The sequence below is a fragment of the Macaca thibetana genome, chromosome 10 (assembly GCF_024542745.1).
Source record: "Macaca thibetana thibetana isolate TM-01 chromosome 10, ASM2454274v1, whole genome shotgun sequence".
In the NCBI taxonomy this organism is placed as follows: domain Eukaryota; kingdom Metazoa; phylum Chordata; class Mammalia; order Primates; family Cercopithecidae; genus Macaca; species Macaca thibetana.
In genome coordinates, this window is record NC_065587.1 from 33,181,908 (window position 1) to 33,204,113 (window position 22,206).

Below are 22,206 nucleotides of genomic sequence, written 5' to 3' on the forward strand. Positions count from 1 at the left end.
CACTTTGGGAGGCCGAGGCGGGCAGATCACAAGGTCAGAAGATTGAGACCATCCTGGCTAACAGGGTGAATCACACCACTGCACTCCAGCCTAGGCAGCAGAGCAAGACTCTGTCTCAAAAAAAAAGAAAAGAAGATCAGGGTCTTGATTTCCACTCAGTCCTATAGCGTTTCATGTTTATTGATTGACTGGAGGCTGGATGCAGTGGCTCATGCCTATAATCCCAATACTTTGGGAGGCCAAGGAAGGCAGATCACTTGAGCCCAGGAGTTTGAGACCAGCCGGGGCAATGTGGCAAAACCCTGTCTCTAAAAAAAAAAAAAAAAAAAAAAATTTAGCTGGGCATGGTGGCATGCGGCTGTAGTCTCAGCTACTCAGGGAACTCAGGTGGGAGGATTGCTGAAGCCCAGGAGATTGAGGTTGTAGTGAGCTGAGATCACACTCCAGCCTGGAAGACAAAGTGAGACCCTGTCTCAAAACAATAAAAATAATAAAGAATAAAGTGAGACCCTGTCTCAAAACAATAAAAATAATAAAGAATAAAATTGAATGATTGCAACCAAACTTCACATAGTAAAAAAGCGTATAAAATAATTTTGATGGCCGGGCTCAGTGGCTCACACCTGTAATCCCAGCACTCTGGGAGGCCGCAGCAGGCAGATCACCTGAGGTCAGGAGTTCAAGACCAGCCTGGCCAACATGGTGAAACTCCATCTCTACTAAAAATACAAAAATTAGCCAGACATGGTGGTGGGTGCCCGTAATCCCAGCTACTTGGGAGGCTGAGGCAGGAGAATCGCTTGAACCTAGGAGGCAGAGGTTGCAGTGAGTCGAGACCACACCATTGCATGCCAACCTGGGCAACAAAAGCGGAACTCCATCTCAAAAAAATAATAATAGGCTGGGTGCGGTGGCTCACGTCTGTAACCCCAGCACTTTGGGAGGCCCAGGTGGGTGGATCACCTGAGGGTCAGGAGTTCAAGACCAGCCTGATCAACATGGAGAAACCCCGTCTCTATTAAAAATACAAAAATATAAGTGGGCATGGTGGTTCATGCCTGTAATCCCAGCTACTCAGTAGGCTGAGGCAGGAGAATCACTTGAACCTGGGAGGCGGAGGTTGCGGTGAGCCAAGATTGTGCCATTGCATTCCAGCCTGAGCAACAAGAGTGAAATTCCATCTCAAGAATAATAATAATAATAATTTTGATGTGGGTTTCATTCATTGTCTTGAACGAAAATGGCAGCCAATGTTAAAAGTCTGATGTTTTTATTGGGTGTCGGTGACATTTGACAAGTATCAGAGGCTACCAATATCACTGTTACCCAATAAAAACAGCAGGCAGAGGCTACTTGTCAAATGGATGCCTTGTGAGAAGACAAAACCTGAATCTGCCACCTCAAAAAATAACCCATTGAGTGTACTAAATGTGCCCATTAAAATACTGACAATGTTTTCATAGCTAGCAATTGTCCTTTCACACACATCAGCAGGATGTGTGACATGTCACTTTATTTATATAATACTTATGTAATAATACTTTCATATTATGCTTTTTCTGAGTATATTTTAATTACCAATTAATCTCATTTTATTTTTTGAGAGAATGGGTAGGTAGAAGTGAGTATTTTAAAAATCAGGGCTGGGCACAGTGGCTCACGCCTGTAATCCCAGCGCTTTGGGAGGTCAAAGCAGGTGGATCACTTGAGCCCAGGAGTTCGAGACCAGTCTGGACAATACAGTGAGACCCTGTCTCTGTAAGAATTAGCAGGGTGTGGTGTTGCACGCCAGTGGTCCCAGCTACTCAGGAAGCAGAGGTGGGAGGTGGGAGAATCACTTAGGCCCGGGAAGTCAAGGCTGTAGTGAGCTGTGATCGCACCACTACGCTCCAGCATGGGTAACAGAGTGAGACCCAGGGAAGTACAAATGGCTATTTTAAGAGAATATAGGCAGCGTGTTGTGGATCTGGTAAGAAGTCCAACCAGAATAGCTAGGTCTAGGGCCTGTGGTAGAACTAAGACTTCAGATGAGGATTAATGAGGGTGGGGTGGGCCTGGAGAAGTAAAGAAAGAGAGAGGAAGGATGAGGGCACCAAACTGGTTCTACTTCCTCCTGAAGGCCTCCTAGCAGAAGCCATTAGCCAACAGCAGGTGCACTGCATATACAGGAATGCGACTGGAATAGATGTCTTAGCCCTGTACAAAGACTGCATCTCAGTTGTATCGAGCTGGTCCTGCTATTCAAATCCTACAGACCTTATTGAACTTCCAGACTCCACCCTCTGGAGGGTCTCCTTCCCTCTCCTGTACCCCAAAACCCTGAGCTCGTCAGGATTTCATCTGGCCTGTGCAGCTGCCCCCCCAGGCCCTCCAGAGAAAGAGAGGACAGCATGTTGGCTCCCGGGCCCTGGTGTTTCACTCTGAGGAGGTGGGTGGACGGGAGGGTGGGAGCCTGGAAAGAAAGTCAGGAGGACCTCATCTCTAAGTCAGAGAGTTGGCCTGATGAGGAGAGTGTCGGTGAATGGCGTCTTGCTGTTATTTCTCTGTATCCCTGCTGGGGATGGGAGTTCCTGGCAGCTGGCCCTGGCCCTGGCCTTGGCCTTTGTCTCCCTACACTCTCCTCTTGGCACAGCCAGAGGCTTTCAGTGTTGTGCTTTCAGGGTCACATGGTTTAAGCTTTGCACAGCTGCCGGGGGAAAAAGAGAGAGTGAGGGAGAGACTGAGACAGAGAGCACTCGCTCCATTCTTACCATATATGAGGCTAAGCGATGGATATCGGCATGACTCAAAGCCCATGAAAGCAATCTCTGCCTGACTCTCACCCCTCGCTATGGAACACACTGCCTCTCACCCTACTTCTGGGCTTTTCACACCCAAATCCTCCCCGGCCCTCCACACACAAGCTTCCACTGACCCCCCATGCACCCTCCCCTGAGTACACACACACTCTCACACCACACAAAAGATGTGTGTGCGCACTGTCTTTTTTTTTTTTTTTTTTTTTTTTTTGAGACGAAGTCTCGCTCTGTCTCCCTGGCTGGAGGGCAGTGGCGCGGATCTCGGCTCACTGCAAGCTCCGCCTCCCGAGTTCCCGCCATTCTCCTGCCTCAGCCTCCGGAGTAGCTGGGACTACAGGCGCCCGCAAGCGCGCCTGGCTAATTTTTTTTTTTTTTTTTTTTTTTTTTTTTGTATTTTTAGTAGAGACGGGGTTTCACCGTGGTCTCGATCTTCTGACCTTGTGATCCGCCCGCCTTGGCCTCCCAAAGTGCTGGGATTACAGGCGTGAGCCACCGCGCCCGGCCGTGTGTGTGCACTTTCTATCAAACCCATGGAAAGAAAAGCCAGCAACTTAACCTAATAACTTTTGCACATCATGGCGGACAAGAGCTTGCTCTGGCAATTCTCTCCCCCCCCCCCCCCTCTCTCTCTCTCTCTCTCTCTCTCTCTCACACACACACACACACACACAAACACACACAATGCCCATGCCATGGGTGTTTTCCATACTACTTTAAGATTTTAGAATCTCTGTCCTTAGTCTCTCTCCAGTGTAAATTCTTGAGTGCCATCTCCTGTTTTTCCACCAATGCTGCACCTTTCCCATCAGAAAAGTTACTTACTTCGATCAGACTTCTCACTCCGTGGAGTTTCAGAAGCCAGCCCTCCCGTGTCCCCAGCCAGCCAGTGGTCAGTGTTCCTCCTCTGCCTCTCCCACAGCACCTTGGCCTGTGCTGTGTAGCTTCTGCATGCTTCTACCACTGTTTGTAGCCTCCATCAGCAATTGCAGCCAGCACTAGCCAATGCAGGTGGGGACCGTGGTCTGCCTCACGCTGCTTTAGGTCACCTTGCATTGTCTTTATGAGCTTAACATCACGAGCGGTCACCGGTAATATGGTCTTACAAAGTATGGTTATGATGCAAGATGATTTTTTTAAACAAACATATGAAGTCTTAAATATTCAAATAAGGCTTCAAATAATAATGTGATCACTGCCACTGCCATTATTCTCTTACCTCTCAAGGTCATCAGTGGGAAGGCAGCGTTCACTTAGGTGAGAATTTTTTTGGTTTTTTTGGCAACAGGGTCTTGCTGTATTGCCCAGGCTGGGGTGCCAACACGGCTCACTGCAGCCTCAACCTCCTGGCTCAAGCTATCCTCCTGCTTCAGCCTCCCAAGTAGCTGGGAGTACAGGTGTGTGCCATCATAACCAGCTTATTTTTTTAAGTTGTTTTGTAGAGATGGGGTTTCACCATATTGCCCGGGCTGGTCTCAAACTCTTGGGCTCAAGTGATCTGCCTGCCTCAGCCTCCCAAAGTGCTGGGATTACATGCATGAGCCAACATGCCTGGCCGACATTTTTGATATATTGTTCCCAAGCTAGTATCTCTTTTTTTTCTTTATTTTTTTCTGAGACAGAGTCTCATTCTCTAGCCCAGGCTGGAGTGCAGTGGTGCAATCTTGGCTCACCGCAACCTCTGCTTCCAGGTTCGAGCAGTTCTCCTGCCTCAGCCTCCCAAGTAGCTGGGATTACAGCCATGCGTCACCATGCCCAGCTATATTTTTGTATTTTTAGTAGAGACGGGGTTTCGCCATGTTGACCAGGCTGGTCTCAAACTCCTGACCTCAGGTGATCTGCCCTCCTTGGCCTCCCAAAGTGCTGGGATTACAGGCATGTATCATTATTTTATAGGCCCAGTTCTGCTACATCTAAGAAGTTTTGAAACATAAAGATAACACACAAATATATTATAAAAGCCTACATTGCTTATACCTTGGTTTGTTTGTAGGAATTGCATCCTGTAGAGTAGGGGTTGGCCAACTGCAGCCTGGGGCCAAATCCGGTTTTTGTGTGACCTGCAATGCAAGTTCAGAATGGTTTTGATATTTTTTAGATGAGTCAAAAAATCTAAAGCAGAATAAGATTTCATGATACATGAAAATTACATGGAATCCAAATTACAGTGCTTATAAATAGTTTTATTGGAGCACAGCCATGCATACTTGGTGACATTCTCTGTGGCTCCTCACACACTGAAACAAAAGGTCAAGTCATTGCGACAGACACTATGTGGCTTGAAAAGCTGAAAACATGTGGTGTCTCGTCTCTTACCAGAAACGTTTACTGACCCTTGCTCTAGGTGCCACTTTTCAATCCCTGAATATCTTTGGGAAAAGATATGACTCTTTTAGGAAGAAGTGTGGTTTACTAGAAACGGAATCCTTAAATAACAATGGCTTAAACAAGGTAGAGAATAATTTTTATTTTACATAAAAGAAGTCTGCTTTTATATAAGCAGATTGGGCTGATACAGTAATCCTGTGGTCATCAGGGCTGAGGCTTCTTCTGTCTTTCTCCTCCGCCATTCTTACTGCATGGCTTCCATCTTTCAGATCGCCTCACAGTCACATAATGGTTGCTGGAGCCCTAGTCATCACATGGTGTTCCCAGTAATAGAAAGTAGAAGAGGTGGCCGGGCGCGGTGGCTCACGCCTGTAATTCCAGCACTTTGGGAGGCCGAGGCGGGCAGATCATGAGGTCAGGAGATCAAGACCATCCTGGCTAACATGGTGAAACCCCGTCTCTACTAAAAATACAAAAACTTAGCCGGGCGAGGTGGCCGGCGCCTGTAGTCCCAGCTACTCGGGAGGCTGAGGCAGGAGAATGGCATGAACCCGGGAGGCGGAGCTTGCAGTGAGCCGAGATGGCGCCACCGCACTCCAGCCTGGGCGATACAGCGAGACTCCGTCTCAAAAAATAAAAAAAAGAAAGAGAGAAAAAAGAAAGTAGAAGAGGTTAGGATCAAAGAGTTCCAGCTTAACCAGCTCCCATTAAACAGCTTCCCCAGAAGCTCTACCCAAATATTTCTTCTTATATCTAATTGGCCACCTTCATTTGCAAAAGAGGCTGAGATATGTAGTTTTGTGGCTGAGAACATTGCCACCCAGATAATGCCAGGGTTCTGTTAATGAAGCAAGAGGAGAAAGTAGATAAAGGTTAGGCAACTGGCCATCTCTGCCCTAGGAACAAGTGGCCTTTCTGTGTCCTTTTCAATATACGCTGCATACTAGTTTCTCATAAACATAAGAATTATTTTTTCAAGCACCATTTTTGTTTGTTTGTTTGTTTTTTGGTTGGGACAGGGTCTCGCTCTGTCATCCAGGCTGGACTGCAGTGGCTTGATCTTGGCTCATTGCAACCTCCACCTCCCAGGTTCAAGAGATTCTCCTGCCTCAGCCTCCCAAGTAGCTGGGATTACAGGCACATGCCACCACACCTGGCTAATTTTTGTATTTTTAGTAGAGACGGTGTTTCGCCATGTTGGCCAGGCTGGTCCTGAACTCCTGACCTCAGGTGATCTGCCTGCCTTGGCCTCCCAAAGTACTGGGATTACAGGCATGGGCCACCGTGCCCAGCCTCTTGCTCCCTCTTTCAACAGGTTTCCGTCTTTCCCATGTCTCCTCTTCCCGAATACCTTGGCATCATTGAGACTGGAGAGTCACAGCAACCTCTTTCCTAGTTGTCTTGCCTCTAATCCTGTGCTCTTTTTGTTTTATTAACTTTTGTGCTTGAGCCATTTTTTCTTTAGTTACTTTGTACCAATAATTATATTTATGTAATTACATGAACAGTGATATAATTCTATTCAACAGCATATATTAATGTTCCAGGGACCAGGTACCAAAAAAACACAAAGCTGTTAACAAGAACGTCAAACAAATGTGTGGGCTGGGTGCAGTGGCTCATACCTGTAGTTCCAACACTTTGGGAGGCCAAGTCAGGAGAATTGCCTGAGCCCAGGAGTCCAAGACCAGCCTGGACAACATAGCGAGACCTCATCTCTACAAAAAACATAAAAAATTATCTAGCTAATTGGTGTTGGCAGGTGCCTACAGTCACAGGTACGTGGGAGGCTGAGGTGGGAGGATCTATCGCTTGAGCCCAGGAAGTAGAGGCTACAGTGAGCCAAGATTGCACCACTGCACTCCAGCCTGGGCAACAGAGTAAGACCCTGTCTACAACACACGCACACACATACACACACACACACACACACAGAGAGAAAGAGAGAAAGAGAGAGACAGAGAATGTGGCCTGGCCTTAGTCTCTGTCACTTTTTTTTGTTTGTTTGTTTTTGAGATGGAGTGTTGCTCTGTCACCAGGCTGGAATGCAGTGGTGCAATCTCTGCTCACCACAACCTTTGCCTCCCCAGTTCAAGTGATTCTCCTGCCTCAGCCTCCTGAGTAGCTGGGACTACAGGCACGCACCACCACACCCAGCTAATTTTTGTATTTTTAGTAGAGATGGAGTTTCACCATGTTGGCCAAGATGGTCTCAGTCTCTTGACCTGATGATCCATCCACTTCAGCCTCCCAAAGTGCTGGGATTACAGGCATGAGCCACTACACCCAGCCTACTTTTCTTAACTTACTAAGTTTATATGTGCTAGGCCAGGTGCAGTGGCTCACACCTGTAATCCCAGCACTTTGAGAGGCCAAGGTGGGAAGATCACTTGAGCTTAGGAATTTGAGACCAGCCTGGGCAGCATAGCAAGACCTCGTCTCTATAAAAAATTTAAAAATTAGCCTGTGGTGGCATGCACCTGCTACCTCAGCCTACTGAGTCCCAGCTACTCAGGAGGCTGGAGCGGAAGGATCACTTGAGCCTGGGAAGTAGAGACTGCAGTGAGCCAGAGATTGTACTACGCACCCTAGCCTGGGTGACAGAGCAAGACCCTGTCTCAAAAAAAAAAAAAAAAAAAGGTTTATATGTGCTTAAAAGAACCAAGCCTTTTATTGAATATTGAAGATTCACCAAGGATTTTATTTGATCATGTAATATAATTATAAAATCATTATAAATAAGCCATAAAATGTACGAAAGTATATCTAGTGAAAACTAAGTCTCCTTCCCATTTCTGTCCCCCGCCACCAGCTCTCCTACCCAAGATAACCACTTATTGAGTATTCTCAAAGATGGTCTATGCCTTTCCAAGTCCACGTGCATATGTATGCACACATGTGCCTGTATGACATTTTCCAGCAGAAGTGGTAGCGTATCATACACACTGTTCTGCATCTGCTGTTTTCATTTAGCAGTATGTCTTAGGGATTATCCGCCTATAGCCAGATCTACCCAAAGCTCAGATATGACTGTGACAAACCAATGAGCAAAATGTGGGATATACACACAATGGAATATTATTTGGGAATATTCTAATAATATTAGAAAAAGAATGAAATTCAGCCTGCCATGGTGGTTCACGCGTGTCCCAGCACTTTGGGAGGCTGAGGTGGGTGGATCATCTGAGGTCAGGAGTTCAAGACCGTCCTGGCCAACAGGGTGAAACCCCATCTCTACTAAAAACACAAAATTAGCCTGGTGTGGTGGCGCATGCCAATAATCCCAGCTTCTTAGGAGGCTGAGGCAGGAGAATCGCTTGAACCCTGGAGGCGGAGGTTGCAGTGAGCTGAGATCACGCCACTGCACTCCAGCCTGGGCGATAAGAACAGGACTCCGTCTCAAAAACAAAACAAAACAAAACAAAACAAAAAGAACATTGATTAGGTGCCTTGGTAGATTCAAGCAAAGAGATGATGATGGCTTATACCAGATAGGTGATGTGAAGTTAAAGAAAAGTGGGCAGATTAGAGATATATTTTGGAGGCAAAATAGACAGGAGATTGGAGCCTGGCATAGAGACAGAATGCTGCCCAGAGTCTCTAGTTTTTACATTTGGGTGGGTGGTGGGCCATTCCCTGGGGGAAGTTAAGTTCCTGGGACTTGGGAGTCAGGACCCTTGGGTTTTAGTCCCAGCAGTTTCTGTCTCTGGGAGTCAGGCAGGTGACTTCCCCTCTGTAGGTCTCCTCATCTGATGAGTAGGTAAACTAAATCCTTTCTGAAGTCCCTTCCAGTAAATGGCTCTACAATCAAACTACTAGATATTTACATCTTAGCGAATGTTCATTTCTGAGTTTAGTTTTTTTCCATAGCACGAACTGAGATGTGCTGTGGGCTTTTGAATGGGAAATGGGGATGCAGGGGAGAAGGACATTTGAGAGGGTGGGGTCCTAGGAGCCTGCAGGTGGCCTGAGCAAGCTGGAGATAGGGAAGCAGTGCCAAGAGAGATGCACAGAAGTGGACACCAAAGGGTGCACAAAAGCTATTCCTGCATCCCAGGCCAGCCAAGGGACAGCCCTCCCACAGAGAGAAGGGTACAAGGGAGGAACTTTGACAACGATTAATCAGTTTCAGTGAGAGAGAAAACCTAAAATACAGCCAGGAAGAAAAAAACTCCGTAGCATGATCCAAATCTGATGGGATTTCATAAGATATCCCTCTAATCCACTTCCTTTGCTTTGTAATTGATTTTAGCCAAAGCAAGCCTCCGAAAGTTAGGCTTTTATCCCCGATCTTGTGCCTGGCATTTGCTCCAGGCGTCTTGTAGCCCCAGTGAAGATGTGAGTTCCCAGGAGAATGAGCCTCGTACTTGTGTTCTTTTACCTCCTTATATTATACCCGTAACAGAAGCACCGTAGGTGTTTACTGATACCTCACATCTAGAAAAGGTGCTGTGGAACAGTCATGCCCTGACCCGGACTTCATGCCTTTGTCTGTTAAGTACAGTGATTTGTCACTCCATCCTGGACAGAGCTTGGGGGGAAACCGAGGTCTTCTCTGTGGAATGTGAGGTTTTCCGGTCTGTGGCAGGCCCAGGCTTCCCTAAGGCGGAATAAGAAAAGAAGGGCTTCGTGTTTCTGAGGGAGACAGTGGCTAGTGGTGCAGCTGCTGAATGACGAATGACGACCCAAGGCAACAGAGAGGGCTGTGAGCTGCCCTCACCCTGGCCCAATGCTGCCGAGCTAGCTCGACTCTTGTTCCCTCTGTGTTGCAGTGGCCACCAGAGCAGAGAGTGCCCATAATGTTGGCCAATCAGATGAGGACTGCAGAACAGGAGAAATGGGAACTGTGGTCCTGAAAACCTGTGCTTTCTTGGCCCGATGAAATGCAGAGTTATGTGAAGCTTGTGTCTTCCCGTGTGATAGCGTGCTTCTGGCTTTCAATATCCTGAAAAACAACCCACTAAACGTATGTGTATACACATATGCAGGAAAGCCTGTACATCTATATGCTTTTACATGTGTATATGTATAGCAGAGATCTGCTTGCTCAGGAAATATACCCCTGGATGTGTTTGTTGTGATTGATACACACACAGGAATATCCATCTGAGAAGGCTGGTATATATCTGTGTGCTCGTGCCCAGATATATAGAGGGAGGGGCTTTGAGCTGAGCCTGGTCCCAGGTGCCTCTTGCTTGTGTTTCTGGGCGAGGAGAGAGCCGAGTGCAGTGAACATGCTCTCTCTTTTTTTTTTTTTTAACTAATTAATTAATTTATTTATTTTTGAGACGGAGTCTTGCTCTGTCGCCCAGGCTGGAATGCAGTGGCACGATCTCTGCTCACCGCAAGCTCCACCTCCCGGGTTCACGCCATTCTCCTGCCCCAGCCTCCCGAGTAGCTGGGACTACAGGTGCCCACCACCACGCCCGGCTAATTTTTTTGTATTTTTAGTAGAGATGGGGTTTCACCGTGTTAGCCAGGATGGTCTCGATCTCCTGACCTCGTGATCCTCCCGCCTCGGCCTCCCAAAGTGCTGGGATTACAGGCGTGAGCCACCGCGCCCCGCCGTGAACACGCTATCTTGCTGCCAGGCCTCCGACTGCCTGAGGACGCCAGTTGTAACCTTGCCACTCCTCAGCCTTCCCCACGGCTGACGCAGGAGGCGAACCCCATGAACTGCTGCCTGATTAGCAAGGCTGGGCAGGTGTCTGCCTCCCAAAGAGGGAGCTAGGGTGGGGGCACCCCACAGGTGGCTCCGCAGGAGAAAGGGCTACCAGGGGAGCCCAGCCACGGGGGCACCCTTCACTCTCACCCCACAAGCTTTTTGTTTCCATCAGGAGATATTTGATTCAATAGATCTGAGACATGATCCCTGCTCATTTTCACTCCATACATTCTTTGCCCACTTCCATTTCTGTCTAACTCAAATTCTCTGCTTCAGTCAAATTAGCCTGCTCATGGTTTCCTGAATATAGTTGGAGATTGCCTGCCCCCGGGTCTTTGCCTGCCCCGTCTCCTGCCTTGGAATGTGCCTCTCTACCAGCCACCAGCTGCTCCGTAGCCCCCCGCCCTCCACCACTTCCAAACACTACCGAGGTCCCTTTCCTACTAGAAGCCTTCCCTGACCACCCAGCTGAGTGCGTTCTCCCTGTGCAAAACCCTCTCCCAGGTTGGCCATCTGCTGCTGGCATTTAGGGTTAGCTCTCTGTGGGCATGAGATCACAAACTTGCCTTTCTCATCAGACACCCTGGTGTGCCTGACCAGAGGCCCCTCTCCAGGCTTCTTCTCAGGCCTTTTAAGTGTCCAGAGTGTTTTAACCAGTCACCCCCAGTTTCTGTGACATTGCCCTCCACACATGGCACAGAGATAATGAGACGATCTAACAAAACACCTCTACTAACCGCACGTAGCACGTGGTCAATGTGCGGCCCCTGCCTTAAACCAGATAGTAACCAGTTAAGAGTTGATATTCTAGGCCGGGTGCGGTGGCTCACGCCTGTAATCCCAGTACTTTGGGAGGCCGAGGCGGGCGGATCACGAGGTCAGGAGATCGAGACCATCCTGGCTAACACGGTGAAACCCCGTCTCTACTAAAAATGCAAAAAATTAGCCGGGCGAGGCGGCGGGCGCCTGTAGTCCTAGCTACTCGGGAGGCTGAGGCAGGAGAATGGCGTGAACCCAGGAGGCGGAGCTTGCAGTGAGCCGAGATCGCGCCATTGCACTCCAGCCTGGGCGACTAAGCAAGACACTGTCTCAAAAAAAAAAAAAAAAAAAAAGAGTTGATATTCTTATTTGGGTATCTCAAGACGACTGGAAGTCTTCATTTATCGAGTTCTTTACTCCAAGCACTAAGCCTTCTTGATAATCCACTCTGAAAAATCATTTCAGGGGCCCATTTTTGTTTGTTTGGTTTGGTTTTTGCTCTTCTTGGCCTATAAAATTACCTATAGGAGTGGATGAATATTAATCTAGGACCCAAGACCCTGAGCTCTGACCTTAGCTACCCGTTATGCTGAACTACAAGGACGACTGGCCAGTTTGGGAATGATTTGAACTGTCTGCACGGTTCTCTTTTGAGCTTCCTGTTTTATTTTATTTTATTTTATTTTTTCCCTGAAACATCTCTCTAGAGGTTGGCTTGGGTAACAACAGCACGCTCACTGCTAGAACTCTCGTCCCAGACTCAGTAAGCAGCCAGCATTCACCAAGTATGAAGTTTCTGATACCCAAATGTAGGCTTTCCCTCTGTAAGCCAAAATTGTCCACTTGGGAATCTGAATCAGAAACTCCTTGGGGGATGTGGAGACTGGAGCGATTCCCAAGTCTGCCACAGGACATAGCTTTCCATGTGGACAGTGATACTGAAAGCTGTGGGGTAGACAAGCAGGAATCCTCCCTCCTGGAAACTTTCACTTCCTCCAGCCAGTCCAAGGCTAGATTGGGGGTCACTGTAAATTTCCGAGCAGCCCAGGATAGGAAGCCCAGTCTCTGGGGAGACCTTGTCAAAGGCCAGCATCTTTTTTTGTTTTTTTTTTTTTTGGTTTTTTTTTTTTTTTGAGACGGAGTCTCGCTCTGTTGACCGGGCTGGAGTGCAGTGGCCGGATCTCGGCTCACTGCAAGCTCCGCCTCCCGGATTCACGCCATTCTCCCGCCTCAGCCTCCCGAGTAGCTGGGACTACAGGCGCCCGCCGCCTCGCCCGGCTAGTTTTTTGTATTTTTTAGTAGAGACAGGGTTTCACCGTGTTAGCCAGGATGGTCTCGATCTCCTGACCTCGTGATCCGCCCGTCTCGGCCTCCCAAAGTGCTGGGATTACAGGCTTGAGCCACCGCGCCCGGCCAGGCCAGCATCTTTGACATCTGTTAGATCTGTCTTGGCTTCCAGTTTTGCTTGAGATCACCTTTTGCTTCAAGCTGACTCGATTGCCTGCTGGTCAGCTCTGGAGCCGTCCACTATTGTGACCATAGTGGTCTCCTCCAGCCAGCCCTGAATTCTGTCTGGTTCTGTTCCCTAACTGTGATGAGTATGCAGGCGCTTGCCTCTTCCACACCTCACACATGTTACCTGCAAGTTTGCACTGCACCTCCCAACCACAGCCCCCTGCCTGCCTGGGGCAGAACGTGAGATGGGAGGTGAGAAAAAAAAATCAAAGCTCTCCATTTTACTATTTACAAACTGTTTTGGTCAAAAATGGAGTAGAGGAACAAACTGATGAAACTATTAAATAAATAGAAATTTCTAATAATCCTTTACATTCTCATAGCATGATCGGAGTTTATGAAGTGTTGGCATATGCATTGCCATATAATCAATCCTCACACATGCCCCCATAAAATGGGGCCATAAACTGGTGTTACTATTCCCATTTGACGATGAGGAAATATGTGCTTTGGAGAAGTCTACTAATTTGCTCGATGTCGTGCAATTACTAAATGATACTGCTGGAACTGAAACGCAGGCCTTCTTCTTCTAGGTCTAAAGACGTTTTTGAAATACCTCTGGTGTTCACTTATCCTTGCTCTTCCTGCCATCCTGTACCAGGGCCAGATCAGAAGTGAATGATCTAAATGCTCTGTGTGACCTAAGTACGGCCTCTGTCTGGCTTTTGTCTCGGCAGATTGGGCTAAGTCCAGGGAGGAGCACTGGCTGTTTGCAGGCGTGTGGACTCATTACGTCCAGGTGGAGGAGACTAATGGGAGTAATGGCTTACTCACTCACTCACTTACTCATTCACTCACTTACTCACTTAGTTACTTACTTACTTGGCTTCAAGCCAAGGGGCCGCTCCCAATTCTTCAGCCCCAAGGGGTCTCCTACAGTAAAAAAAAAAAAAAACCCTCACTGGTATGGGATTTATGCCACTGAGACAATGTGTTTGGTGCCAGTGACTCCGCTGGTTAGAATGAAAGAAAGGGGCTGACTCCTGGCTGTGTGGAAACCACAGAAAAGAGGATGAGGTTCCCATGGGCACACCCTCTGCTTCTTCTTACCCTTGGGCTTAGCTGTGTCTAACAGAAACGGCAGCAAGATATGCCAAGCACAGACCTGCCCCCCTTCTACGGCCTGGACAAAGCCATAGGGAGGGTTTGGTCCTAGCCCTGTCTCCACCCAAGGTGAGATGTCATCATCAGAAAACTCCTATTGGGCATCTACCTGCAGCTCGCAGGATAGCAGTGATTTCTGTAACACCATGCCCTCCAGCAGCAACGCAGGCGCCCTGGTTTTGCAATATTGTGGTGGTAGTTCTGAGTATCCCTGGGGTAGGGTAAGGGACAGGAAGTGTTGTTGATACATTCTCAAAATGTATCAAAATTCACACTGATTTAAAAATAAACATATACCATCTGGCATTTTTAGGAAAATGAAGAAGGGATGGGTTTGGGGAGGATGAATTGCTAAGTGGCACAAAAACAGGCTATAACCACTCCAAACAGATATGAGTCATTCAGAGGAGCTCAGTCTTGTGTCTTTCATTCCAAACCCCTGAGCCAAGCAGACCTGGTAGCAGAGCTGGAGGGTGGCCAAGTCCAGGAAGCCAGGCTGGGGGCAGGAAATACAACAGGGTAGTTTTTAGCTGGTGTCCAGGGAACAGAGGGGGTGATGGAAAGAGGAGAGGCAGAGGAAACCCATTACCACCTGGTGTCTTGCTACTAAGAAGATGGAATTCACTTCAGATTTTGGTCCCTTGGTGACTTAATTACACATTGAAGGTAGACAACTTACTGAGACGCAGAGAGGGTAGTGGGGGAGGAGCATAAACTCTGGAGTTGGTAGGATGACATGAGTAAATACATATAAATCACCTAGAACAGTGCTTAATGTTCTAAGTAAAATACTAATGTTGGTTATTGCTACTACTGGGTGCAATGAAGAGCTGCAGTGGAAATTCAGGGTCCTAGAGTGGCAATAATGTGCAACACAGCTGGGTGCAGTGGCTCATGCCTGTAATTCCAGCACTTTGCGAGGCCGAGGCAGGCAGATCACCTGAGGTCAGGAGTTTGAGACCAGCCTGGCCAACATGGTAAAACCCTGTCTCTACTAAAAATACAAAAATTAGCGGCCGGGCGCGGTGGCTCAAGCCTGTAATCCTAGCACTTTGGGAGGCCGAGACGGGCGGATCACGAGGTCGGGAGATTGAGACCATCCTGGCCTACACGGTGAACCCCGTCTCTACTAAAAAATACAAAAAACTAGCCGGGCGAGGTGGCGGGCGCCTGTAGTCCCAGCTACTCGGGAGGCTGAGGCAGGAGAATGGCGTAAACCCGGGAGGCGGAGCTTGCAGTGAGCTGAGATCCGGTCACTGCACTCCAGCCTGGGCGACAGAGCGAGACTCCGTCTCAAAAAAAAAAAAAAAAAATTAGCTGGGCCTGGTGGTGCCCACCTCTAGTTCCAGCTACTTGAGAGGCTGAGGCAGGAGAATCAATTGAACACAGGAGGCAGAGGTTGCAGTGAGCCAAGATGGCGCCATTGCACTCCAGCCAGGCTACAAGAGCAAAACTCTGTCAAAAAAAAAAAAAAAAAAAAAAAAGAAAGCAACACAAATGCATTTAAGACAGAAACCTGTTCTGCAAAGAGGAAGGGGTACCAGTAGATGCAATTATGGCAGCCTGGGGCTTTCTGTAGGCCAAGTTTAGGCTACCTCATTGGAACAATATAATGTAGTTTCAGAACTGTGACTTCCAGCTTCAGCAGGCTGGAAGAAATCCATCTCCCATTAATCTTTCTATCGGACTCCAGGAAAAAAATAAAGCAAAAATGTTTTCCTATTTCATCTTTAAGAAAGTCAAATTATTCAAGATACACTGAGCACCTACTCTGCATAAAATAGTCTAATGATTCTAGAAGTTAAAATGAAGTAAAAGGTTTGTTTCCTGCTGTTAAGGATCTTATAATCCCTTTGGCAAGACAAGGTCAATACTAATACAGATGAAAATGTAATCTTCTTCTTGAACAGTAAGAATCTATACCTTCACACATTTTTCTCTTTGCCCAGACTTTGAGCAAGCTTAGATTTAAATTCAGTGGCCAAATTCTGAAGCAACTCACTTTTCCTCAGAGGTCCTTCTGGATTCAATTATTTATTTATTTTTGAGATCTGGTTATGAGACTGGCTAATTTTTGGCAGAACCGGGGTTTTGCCATGTTGCCAGATTGGTCTTGAACTCCTGGGCTCAAGTGGTCCATCCGCCTTGGTCTCACAAAGTGCTGGGATTACAGGTGTGAGCCACTGCGCCTGGCCGGGATTCAATTTTTTATTAAGAGTTTTATTGTTTTTTTTAAGATACATATTCTAATGACAAATCATTAGAATTGTTTTGGGAATCAGAAGGTCAAAAGCACTAAAACATTATCTACCGGGCATGAAATAGCAGTACCAGAAAAATAACCTGACTGGGCATGGTGGCTCATGCCTGGAATCCCAGCACTTTGGGAGGCCAAGGTGGGTGGTTTAATTGAGCCCAGGAGTTTGAGAGCAGCCTGAGGAATATTGTGAGACCCTGTCTCTACAAAATATACACACACACACAAATTAGCCAAGTGTGGCGTCATGTGCCTGTAGTCCCAGCTGCCCAGGGAGCTGAGGTGAGAGCTCTAGGCCGCAGTGAGCTGTGATTAGACCACTGCACTCCAGCCTGGGCAACAGAGTGAGACTTTGTGAAAAGAAAGAAAGAAAAGGAAGGAAGGAAGGAAGGAAGGAAGGAAGGGAAGGAAGGAAGGAAGAAGAAAGGAGAAAGAAAGAAGAAACAAAGAAGAAATAAGAGAAAGAAAGAAAGAGAGAAAGGAAGGAAGGAAGGAAAGAAAGAGAAAAAGGAAGGAAGGAAGGAAGGAAGGAAGGAAGGAAGGAAGAAAGAAAGAAAGAAAGAAAGAAAGAAAAAGAAAGAAAGAAAGAAAGAAAGAAAGAAAGAAAGAAAGAAAGAAAGAAAGAAAGAGAGAATCCATGAAGAATCACAGAATCTTTGAGTTAAAGGGAACTTGGAAGTCATGGAGTCAACTTCTGCCCCAAAGTAGGTATCCTCCTGTAAGCTCTCAGATGCTTGGATCCCAGCATTTCCCTGAGAACACTTCCAGACCATTCTGTGGTGAGTCAGCAATGTTGGAAAATTCTTTGAACAGAAATCCATCTCCCATTCATCCTCGTCCCTAATGATCCTCCTTCTGCCCTGTGGAGTGACATAGAACAAGCCATCTACCTCTTCTTCATTAGCAGCCATTCCCATACATAAAGTCAGTAATCATGTCCTTCAGAAAACTCCAGGCTAGACATGCTCAACTGCAGTGGCCCCTCATCCTGCTGAGCAGTGCCCAAGGCCTGCAGCCTCCTCCTCTGGTGGATGAACTCTAGTTTATCAAGGTCCCTCTTGGAACCTTGTGCTACAGAGTGGTACAAATATGACCTGGCCAACACCAAGATTCCTGGGCCAGTTGCTCCCTGAAACATCAGGTTACTCTCTGTCTACTAATAGAGCTCTGAGGTTGCATTAGCTCTTTCACCAGCCGCTTCCCACGTGGGGCTCTTACTGAACCTGTTGGTTGACTTAACTCCCCTATCTTCTGTTTCACATGCACAAGTCAGGCCTCTACTTTGCAATAGATATTTTCAACCAAAAGTGCAGGCCATTATATTTATTCATGTCAAATCTGAACTTATTGGTTTTAGTCTAGCAAAAAGTCCAGGAAGACCTTTCTTTCTCTTTTAGAGACAGGCTCTCACTCCATTGCCCAGGCTGGAGTGCAGTGATGCAGTCATAGCTCAATGTAGCCTCAAACTCCTAGGCTTAAGGGATCCACTCTTGTGCACCACCACAGCTGGCTACTTTCTATTTTTTTTTTCATAGAGACAGGGTCTCGAGCTGGGAGTCCTAGTGCACACCTGTAATTCTAGCTACTCAGGAGGCTGAGATGAAAGGATCCTTTGAGCTAGGAGTTCAAGGCTGCAGAGCTATAATTGCACCACTGCACTCCACTCCAGCCTGGATGACAGAATGAGACCCTGACTCTTAAAAAAAAAAAAATGTAACAGGTTCTCGCTATGTCGCTCAGGCTGATCAAACTCCTAATCTTAAGGGATCCTTCTGCCTCAGCCTCCGGAGTAGCTGGGATTACAGGCTCATTCTTAATGTTTATCCTATCAACTATAGATTATAACTAAATTTTCATGTATTTTTGATTAGCTGTCTATTCTGTCACTTGCAAGTGTAGGCAGCCTGCCTTCAGACTTCAAGATTACTAATGAGATGCAGAGTGACCTTGAACTAGTCAGTTAACCTCTGTAGAGCTCAGTTTCCTCATCTGAGGAAAGCAAGGGAGCAGAGAATGACCTCGTAGGTCCCTAGGAATTTCAGTATACCTTACGCAAATAAAATGGCCAGCTGGTAAAAGACAAGGAAGGGGAAAAAAGCATGGACTGACCCCTTTCACTCATGGCATAAAGTGGTCAAATAAATGTTCTGTGTTCAAATATACGTATTTCAACTTTAAACCTCAGACATTGTCTTCAGATAATTAAACTCTGAGAACAACATGGTAGATACCTTCATTCATAATTAAACATTCAATTTTTGCATAGTGCTAGTCTGTGGGGGAGAAAAGCTGTAAAATTTACAGGTATTTTGTCAATTTAATTGCAATACATTCGTTCCTAAATTCAGTTTGTTATCTAAAACTACTTGATGATGAAATATTAGTCTTTTTTTTTTTTTTAGACAGAGTCTCGCTGTGTCACCCAGGCTGGGGCGCAGTGGTGTGATCTCAGCTCACTGCAGCCTCAGCCTCCCAGGTTCAAGCAGTTCTCCTGCCTCAGCCTCCCGGGTAGCTGGGACTACAGGCGTGCACCACCACGCCTGGCTAATTTTTGTATTTTTAGTAGAGACGGAGTTTCACCGTGTTGGCTAGAATGGTCTCGATCTCTTGACCTCGTGATCCGCCCGCCTCGGCCTCCCAAAGTGCTGGGATTACAGGTGTGAGCCACTGCGCCTGGCCTGGAATCGCTTTAAACTTTTTCAGCATTTGTTTTTTTCCCCACTGAGAAAGTTAAGTGTGGTGGGAGGGAATCTAGTCCTTTTGACTATTTTAAAATAGTCCGTCTCAAAACAAACAAACAAAAAGGGATTCTAGAGTTGATGTTGCGCCCCCCGCCCCCACCTTCTGCCCTGAGCCCTCCCTCTTTGTTGTCTTCTCTCAAGGAAGAAGACAGCAGCATTAGGCCTCATTTCATCTTGGAGGATGAGATCACACAGCCTTATTGCTGACCTTTGACCCATCTATTACTCTAGTTGCTTTTCCTGAGGGGTCTCCCCTACTCCACCCATCCGAGCCCAACACTCTCTGACAACGTTTTTAAATGTATCCAATCATCCATCAGCAGTAAGCCCATCAGCAGATAAAAACGTGAGTATCGGGCCGGGCGCGGTGGCTCACGCCTGTAATCCCAGCACTTTGGGAGGCCGAGGCGGGCGGATCACAAGGTCAGGAGATCGAGACCACGGTGAAACCCCGTCTCTACTAAAAATACAAAAAATTAGCCGGGCGCGGTTGTGGGCGCCTGTAGTCCCAGCTACTCGGGAGGCTGAGGCAGGAGAATGGCGTGAACCCGGGAGGCGGAGCTTGCAGTGAGCGGAGATCGTGCCACTGCACTCCAGCCTGGGCGACAGAGCGAGACTCCGTCTCAAAAAAAAAAACAAAAAACAAAAAAAAACAAAAAACGTGAGGATCGGAGGGACCGGGCAGCTTTTCTATAGCAGGGCTGGGGCTGAGGCCATCAGAAGGGTCACTATGAAGTGAGCTCCAAGCTCCAGCATCCCTGGCTTAACCCAGGGCCTTGGAAAGCTCACCCCTTTCTCTTCTTTTCTCTCCCTATTCTTACTTATAGAGGATTTTAAAATAGTAAAGGAGATACTGTGTTTTTCTGAGTAAATCAAAATAATCAACCAAAAAGCTACAAAGAACTAACCCTAGTTTCCCAAAGGATTTGTGAGCTAAATAATTTAAATGCCATATGCCAGGTGAGGGCACAACAGATGTGTGGAGGGCAGTGGAGTGGGACCGTGCAGGTCCTGTGGGGAGCGGGGCTCAGTGAGTTGGAAATCCCCATTGGAGAGGATTGGAGTGTCTTTAAAATGTTATTACCCTTGGACCAAATATTCCACTTGTGGGATCCAACTGGAAGGAAATTATTCACACACGGGCAAGATTTATGAAGAAAAAATTTTATTGCCATATTTACAATCAATAAAAATTGGAAATATTCAATAAAAGGGAAATTATGAGATACTCATATGATAAAAATATTGTATGACATTTAAACTAATGTTTTTTAAAAGTCCTCAAAGGAGGAGGAATTTCCCACAAAGTTATTTTTAACAAAAAGCAGGATGCAAGTGTGTGTGTGTGTGTGTGTGTGTGTGTGTGTGTGTATGGTTTTATCTCAACTTAGTTTAAAGCTAGAAAGCTAGAAAAAAGACTGGAAAGAAATACGAATATTACACATGGCTTTCTCTAGGTGATAAGATTATGGATGCTTTTATTCCTTTATGTTTCTATATTTTTCAGTTTTTCTAAAGTAAACATTTTGGCGGAGTGCGGTGGCTCATGCCTGTTATCCCAGCAGTTTGGGAGGTTGATGAGGGCAGATTGCTTGAGCTCAAGAGTTTGAGACCAGCCTGGGCCATGTGGCAAAACCCCATCTCCACAAAAATTAGCTGGGCATGGTGGTGCATGCCTGTAGTCCCAGCTATGCAGGAGGCTGAGGCAGGAGAATTGCTTGAACTTGGGAGGCAGAGGTTGCAGTGAGCTGAAATTGCGCCAGTGCACTCCAGCCTGGGCAATAGAGCAAGACTCTGAACTCAAAAAAAAAAAATCTCCAGGGTCAAAAATAAAATAAAATGAGAGGTAGGAGAAATTATTAGAGATTCTGGAACTTCTAGGACATTTTTCCCTAATATCCACCCAGGCCATGCCCAGAGGGCCTTGCATCTTCAGCTGTGGCATCAAACAAAACTGGGAATTGCAGGTTTACCACTTACTTAACTGTATAACCTTACACAAGCAAGTCACTTACTCTCTGTGCTTTTAGGTTCTTAATATGTAAAACAATGTTTTACATTAAAAATTAAATGAAATAGCTCCTGAAAAGCCCAGGCACATTGTCAGAGCTCAGTAAAAATGTGTTCCCTTATTCTATTACTGGGGCAGAACACGTGCAGGTTTGTAGGCGGGGAGACATTAGTGGACACACTGGCTGGGTGATGAAGTGGGGCTCCAGAGGATGAGCGGAGATTGCGTCTGAGCCAGCACCCTGGCCTTGTCAGTTCCCCTCCTCACATGATGGACATGAGGGGAACACGAATGAGGAACACAGCGAAGGAAATACCACCTGGGACCAGCGAGAGTCCCTCCCAAGGAGTCACCAGCCCAGAGTCGGCCCTCTTCTGAGCCGGCGGCCGGAGTCAATCTGCTTTGGACAACACAGCTTCAGATGGAGATATACTGAGGTCAATGATCCTTGAAGACAAAATAATCTCTGGGTTTCTTTCTGCTCTGATTATAATGTTGCAATTATAATGAGCAGATGCTGATAGGAATGTGGTCAAATCCATTCCGTCTTCCATCTAACTTATTTTAGTGCCTGGTAGATTTCTGTCCAGCTCCACCGGCTGTGGCAATGCCGGGCCTGGCTGGAAGTGTGGAAGAGGCTGACCGGGCTCCAGCAGCAAGAGGTTTTCTCCGGTGGGGAGCGGGTGCGCGACCTGATCATTGGAGCGCTTGCAACTGTAGCTCTCCCCCAGGGCTCTGAGCTTATCTCCAGGGTCAGCATCATAGTAATAGTAAGAACTTCATTTTATAGCATTTTTCAATCGATAAGACAACGTCGTATCCTTTATACCGTTGAAATTTCACGACTCTTCAGAGGTTACGCGACTTGCTCAGTATCCTACACTTAGTTCCTCCTCTGGCTTCCGGAGACCTGGGTGCCGAAGCCACTGCAAGGAGGTATGTGTTCGATTGTGAGCCCAGCGAACACTGGCTGTGTAGTTAGCAGAATTCGCTGGGGAAGTGGCCTCAGGAGAGTGCTGGAATTTCTACCC

The 22,206-nt window shown here is 47.0% G+C and overlaps 1 protein-coding gene across 1 annotated transcript in view; it reads right to left on the minus strand.

The window, feature by feature from the left end:
* The window catches only part of DGCR6 (DiGeorge syndrome critical region gene 6), a 341,424-nt gene that overhangs the window by 231,217 nt on the left and 88,001 nt on the right, over positions 1-22,206 (minus strand). The window lies entirely within an intron of this gene.